Consider the following 7026-nt stretch of genomic DNA (forward strand, 5'->3'; position numbering starts at 1 on the left):
GAAGGGGCGGTGGGAGGAGGACTGCCGGCAGTGGAGGGAGGAGGGGGCGGCCGCAAGCGGAGGGAGGAGGGCGCGGTGGGAGGAGGAGGGACGGAAGGAGGGAGTACCTCGGTGGCGTATGGACGACAGCGGCGGCGGCGACGGACGACGACGGGTATCGGCGCGGGCGAGAGTGACTGAGAGGGAGAGTGAGTGAGAGAGAGGGTCGGCCGTGTGGAGGATAAGGAAACGTTAGTAGTAGCGTGCGTATGAAAAAGCGCTACAACTAAGGAGAATAGCAGTAGCACTGGGCTAGGATACACGCTACTGCTAAGTGTAAGCATGCAAAAATACATTGTCTGTCAATGCAAAAATACATTGGCCATCAATGATCTTTTTGTGTACAATCTGAATTGTCATATGAGTCATCTCCGATAGAAACCGGAGAAGACTCATATTGCGGCCACAAATTCTACACATAGAATTCAGTGAAGACCAAGTGGTTGTTATAGTTTGATAAGTAACATATTTAAGATGGTAAACACCCTGTTCACGGAGCGAGGTGGGACTAAACTTGTGGTCTGAACTTAGCAGTAGCGAGCTTTAAAGAAATGCTCTACTGCTAACATCTATAGTAGTAGCACGGTACGGAATAGGGCGCTACTGCTATAACTAGATTGACGGCAAGGTCATGGCAATTATAGGAGTAGCGCGGTTTGGAATGGGCGCGCTACTGCTATTTTTCTTTCAGTAGCGCGCTTTTCTAGCACGCCCTACTACTAAATAGCAGTAGCATCGTATTTTGAAGCGCGCTGCTGGTAAGATTCTATGTATAAGGTTTTTCCTAGTAGTGACCGGTCCACCTACATATCAAGTTATCAAAGTAACGAACGCTGAGCATGATGAAAACTAGCTTGACAGTAATTCCCATGTGTCCTCGGGAGCGCTTTGGTTTATATAAGAGTTCGTCCAGGCTTGTACTTTGCTACAAAAAGGATTGGTCCACCTGGCTGCACCTTTTCTAATTTTGTTACTTCTTACCAGTTACGAATTATCTTATCACACAACTATCTGTTACCGATAATTTCAGTGCTCGCAGAGAATACCTTGCTGAAAACCGCTTGTCATTTCCTTCTGCTCCTCATTGGGTTCGACACTCTTACTTATCAAAAGGACTATGATAGATCCCCTATACTTTTGGGTCATCAAAACTCTTTTCTAGCGCCGTTGCCGGGGAGTGAAGCGGCTTTGGTGAGTGGAATTTGGTAAGGAAACATTTATATAGTGTGTTGATATTCACTGTCACTTGCTACTATGGAAAATAATCCCTTGAGGGGTTTGTTCGGTGTATCTTCATCCCGACCGGAAGAGCAAAGTGTTTCTCATCAACCTACTGCACCTACTGAAAATATTTATTATGAAATTCCTTCGGGTATGATAGAGAAACTGCTAGCTAATCCTTATACAGGAGATGGAACATTACATTTCGATATGCCCCAAATCTATGTGGATGCAGTTTGTGGATTATTTAAGCTTGTAGGTATGCCCGAGGATGTTGTCAATAAGGTCTTCCCTTTATCTTTGAAGGAAAAGGCATTGACATGGTTTAGGCTATGTGATGATATTGGATCATGGAACTACAACCGATTGAAATTTGAATTTCATCAGAAGTTTTATCCTATGCATCTGGTCGATCGTGACCGGAATTATATATACTCCCTCCATTCCCTTATACAAGGCCACTATGAAAAATACATTTTGCATCTATAGAAGGCCACTAACACTAATCGAGGCAAAATTTAATGATGTTTTCTCGTACTACTACTTGCATACATGTAGTCATAATGACATTGTGCTACTTCCTTCTCATTCATTCATTGCATGCATGCGGGCGCATTAATGATCACAGTTAACAAGAAGAAAAGTTAACTTTCAAACTAATCATTAAATTTTACCTAGGTACCTATAATTTGAGTTTGTGGCCTTGTATAAGGGAATGGAGGGAGTATAATTCTTGGCCTCGTGAAGGATAAAGTATCGCTCAAGCTTGGGGGAGGCTTAAGTCAATGTTATATTCATGCCCCAATCATGAACTCTCAAGAGAAATTATTATTCAACAAATTTATGCTCGGCTTTCTCATAATGATCGATCCATGCTTGATACTTCTTGTATTTGTTCTTTTACGAAGAAGACTATTGAATTAAAATGAGATTTATTGGAAATAATTAAACGCAACTCTGAAGATGGAGAACTCGATGAAGGTAAGGAGTCAGGTATAAACCTTATGTTTGAATGTGTTAAATCTTTTATGGATACCGATGGTTTTCATGATTTTAGCACTAAATACGGACTTGACTCTGAGATAGTAGCTTCTTTCTGTGAATCATTCACTACTCATGTTGATCTCCCTAAGGAGAAGTGGTTTTAATATCATCCTCTCGTTGAAGTGAGAGTAGTAGAACCCATTAATGTTGAAGAAGAAACTATTATTTAAAATGTTGATCCTATTGTTCCTACTTCTTATATTGAGAAATACCTTTTGTTGTTAGAATAAAGGATCATACTAAAGCTTCAACTATGGTTTGTAAGAGTTATACTAGAACACTACACCCCCTGAACAAATTAAATTTGAACCTAGTATTGCTATGGTTAAAGATCTCATGGTTGATAATATTGATGGGCATGCTATTTATTTCTGTTATGAAGCTGCTAAAATTGGTAAACCCGATGCTAAAGATAAACATAGACATGTTGTTGGCATGTCTGCTGTTTTCATTAAAATTGGAGATCATTGTTATCATGGCTGGTGTGATATGGGTGCTAGTGTGAGTGCAATTCCTTTTAGCTTATATCAATAAATTATGAATGATATTGCGCCTGCTGAGATAGAAAATGTTGATGTTACTATTAAGCTTGCCAATAGAGATACTATATCACCAATTGGGATTGTTAGAGATGTTGAAGTCTTTTTTGGGAAAATTAAATACCCTACCGATTTTCTTGTTCTTGATTCCTCACAAGATGATTTTTGTCCTATTATATTTGGTAGAGCTTTCTTGAATACTGTTAATGCTAAGATAGACTACGAGAAAGATGTTGTTAGTGTTGGTTTAGGGGATAGGTCTCATCTATACCTATACTAATTACAGACTCCCAACAAATTCCGACGTTAACTATAAATTAGGAGCCATTAATTTGGGGGGCCTGAGTTATTCCGGTGTAGATCAATCCGAGAAATTTCCATGCTAAAACAATCGATATAAATTATGAGCCATTAGAGGAAGTAACAAATAGGAAGATCTCAACATGCGCTGCCTCTCTCCCAATCTCTCAGGACTCCATCCTTCCTCATGATCAGTTAAACAAAATATATCTCCTGTTGTCAGAAAGGTCCCTAAATAATCACGCTTCCTCGTCTCTGCCTCCCAATCGATCCCTTCTTCTGCGGCCATACCACAAACTAGAAATCTTCATGCCTCCTCAAATCCCGTGACCTCTATGGCTACGGACTGAAATTCTTGGTCGTCAATTATCTAGGCTCCCCTAGGAATCCGCGGGCTCCCTCACATCTCTGCGCCTCTATTCTCCTCTAATATCTGAACCGTATTTGTGGCTACCTATTGCTATACATGGTTCAGTTGTGCTATTGTGTTCATCAAGAAGTACGTGGTTGCTCGAGTTCATGTGCAGCAGTGCAAGTACAGGCGTGGAGGGGTACATACTGCAAAACAAATCTTAGATTGTCTGCAAAAAAAAGTTGTGGGTACAGAACATTGAGGTGAGTCATTGCCTTACGAGGTGTACTACTGAGGATCAGAGGCAAATCATCCATATGTCTAGACGTTTGATCTTCTGGCCGGGGAGTCCTCAGCTGTGGAAGCTCCCTGAGTACTTGCTGGACTATATATGTACGTGTTACAAGCCTGCATCCTGTTCCACCTACAAAAAAATTAAGGTAAATGAATCAAGTGTGTTTGATCTGCTATATCGGCAAGACAAGGGAATTTGTTTCCTCAATTACTTTCTTTATTGAGCACGCATATGGCAGTTCCGATTGGGGCTGGAAGCCTAGCACATGATTGCATACATATGGCAATCGTCAATCAAACAGACACAGATGAGTTCAACCCACATCATAGTGCGCTAACGTAGACCGTTGTGACTTAGATGAAGGCCTAGGTAAGTGCCGATGTTGACACTATATTTGCTATGTTGCTGCATGGCAGAATAACACCATGAGAGAATCTTTGTCATTGTTGGGGAGCAAAGCATGTTATGGCGTTCAATTTTCAGGTTAGCTGACAAACATGCATGCTTTTTTTTGAGAGAGAACAAACATGCATGCTTTGGTTCTACATTCTGCTCATAAGAAACCGACAGTATCAGCCTATGACGAAGTCCGAGGAAAAATACAGAAACCAAATTCACGTGCAGCCTTTGCTACTGTCTCATTTGAGGAGAAAAACTGCTTTGAAAACTGACACTGCTCAAGATGGTACGAGATGTTTCGCGTCACAAGTTTGTTATTCTGTTTTTCCTGAGCTCTAATAAGCGTGGTTCTATTTCTTCCCTTTTTACAGAATAGTACACACTATAAAATACAATTTAATTATAACCTGAGAACCCAATAGCATCGGATTACTAGCGGTCTTGACAGTAGGGGCATGGAAACAAACAGGGATTGTTCAAGGGAGTGCTGCCGGACGCGTGGTTCTGCAAGACATGCATGCGTCCATCAAGTTCAGTAGACCAGTAAATTCAGGAGCTTCATACATACATGTTCAGGTATGCAATCATTTTTTATACACAAATGATATTCATAATGTACATAGCAAAGACGACTGCGCAAAACAACACAGCTGCAGGCGTGCATATATGTGCATGAACCGAAGTATGTCTCAGTTAACCTATGGTGGGTACACTAATATTTGAAAAATATAATACAATTTACAGGTTACATGATCACAGTCTTTCCTTTAAATTAGAAATCTTTGTTCTCTGTAGTGACGAATCCCATATCTATTGTCTCATCTCAAGCCTTAAAGCATTGTGTGGGTGAGTTACCGGACCTCCATTTTTGTTGTGTTGTGGCGGTTGCTATTTGCTCGGGCAGGAGTCATTCCATCGCTTGCAGGACATGATGTGTGGCAGCCAAAAAGCAGCTTCAATCACAGACAATGGGATGCATGCATGTGCACAATGGTGAAACGTGACCAGCAAGCTAGGACGTCCCACACCCACAGGTTCGTATTAAATGGTGCAATCATATATTTTTACTGATTCATATATTTCCATTGTGACATTTATCTATTCCACCACAATGCAATCCATGTAAAATCCGTGTCGCGATGGTAACACTGAATAAAGTCATGTAGGAGATAGGTTTGTAACAGCGTATATGCATGATATAAAATAAAAATAGAAGAAAAATCCGAATATGAAAAGTAGTATTTGCACATGATATGTTCTCCATCAAAACTTGGCCCGAATATCTGGGCTTTGATCTATCTTAGATTATATTCTTCTTCTCATGTCGAAGGTTTAAACCTACCAAAATAACTTATTAACATCTACTATACCACATCAATATGTTGATTCCTCACATAATATATTTTCACATCATCTATACATACATATTTTTAGACAGAGGGAAATATAACATGCAAAGTATAGTGAAACAGAGCAACTATAAGAACTAGACAGTCCAAGCAGGCCACATGATGAACTTAAATTGATAAGGACATAAAATTCAAATTAACACTCACTTTTGTATGCTAGCGCGGGCGAATGCACTCGCTAAATTTCATAGACAACCCCATGATAAAGAATTGCCTAGTAAGGATGAAATTATTGGTCTTGCTTCTATTGTCGTGCCTCCTACTGATCCTTTAGAACAATATTTGATAGACCATGAAAATGATATATTTATGAATGGAAGAATGGAAATAGATGAAATATTCTTTAATCAATGGCCCATTTTGAAACACAATTTTCCTGTTGAAACCCTCGGGGATCCTCCTCCACCTAAGGGTCATCCCGTATTTGAGCTTAAACAATTGTTAGATACCTTGAAATATGCTTATCTTGATGAAAAGTAGATATATCATTTTATTATTAGTGTTAACCTTTCAGAGCATGAAGAAAAAGTTATTGAAAACTCCGAAGAAGCACTGAGGGAGTCCCGGACTAGGGGGTTTCCGGATAGCCGAACTACCATCATCGGCCGGACTCCAAGACTATGAAGATACAAGATTGAAGACTTCGTCCCGTGTCCGGATGGGACTTTCCTTGGCGTGGAAGGCAAACTTGGCGATACGGATATGTAGATCTCCTACCATTGTAACCGACTCTGTGTAACCCTAGCCCTCTCCTGTGTCTATATAAACCGGATGGCTTTAGTTCATAGGACGAACAACAATCATACCATAGGCTAGCTTCTAGGGTTTAGCCTCCTTGATCTCATGGTAGATCTACTCTTGTAACCCACATCATCAATATTAATCAAGAAGGACGTAGGGTTTTACCTCCATCAAGAGGGCCCGAACCTGGGTAAAAACATCGTGTCCCTCGTCTCCTGTTACCATCCGCCTAGACGCATAGTTCGGGACCCCCTACCCGAGATCCGCCGGTTTTGACACCGACATTGGTGCTTTCATTGAGAGTTCCTCTGTGTCTTCACCGATAGGCTCGATGGCTTCGTCGATCATCATCAACGACGCCGTCCAGGGTGAGACCTTCCTCCCCGGACAGATCTTTGTATCGGCGGCTTTGCACTGCGGGCCAATTCGCTTGGCCATCTAGAGCAGGTCGAAAGTTACGCCCCGGGCCGCCAGGTCAGATTTGGAAGTTTGGACTTCACGGCTGACATCCGCGGGGACTTGATCTTCGACGAATTCGAGCCACAGCCGAGCGTGCCGCACTGTCACGTCGGGCATGATTTAGCTCTGCCGCCGGACAGTACCCTAGAGGCCGCACTCGAAACCACTCCGATCTTCAATTCGGAGCCAGCTCCGCAGATCAAGGATGGATGCCTAGACACCGCCTCG

The sequence above is a fragment of the Triticum dicoccoides genome, chromosome 4A (assembly GCF_002162155.2).
Source record: "Triticum dicoccoides isolate Atlit2015 ecotype Zavitan chromosome 4A, WEW_v2.0, whole genome shotgun sequence".
NCBI classification, from domain to species: Eukaryota; Viridiplantae; Streptophyta; class Magnoliopsida; order Poales; family Poaceae; genus Triticum; species Triticum dicoccoides.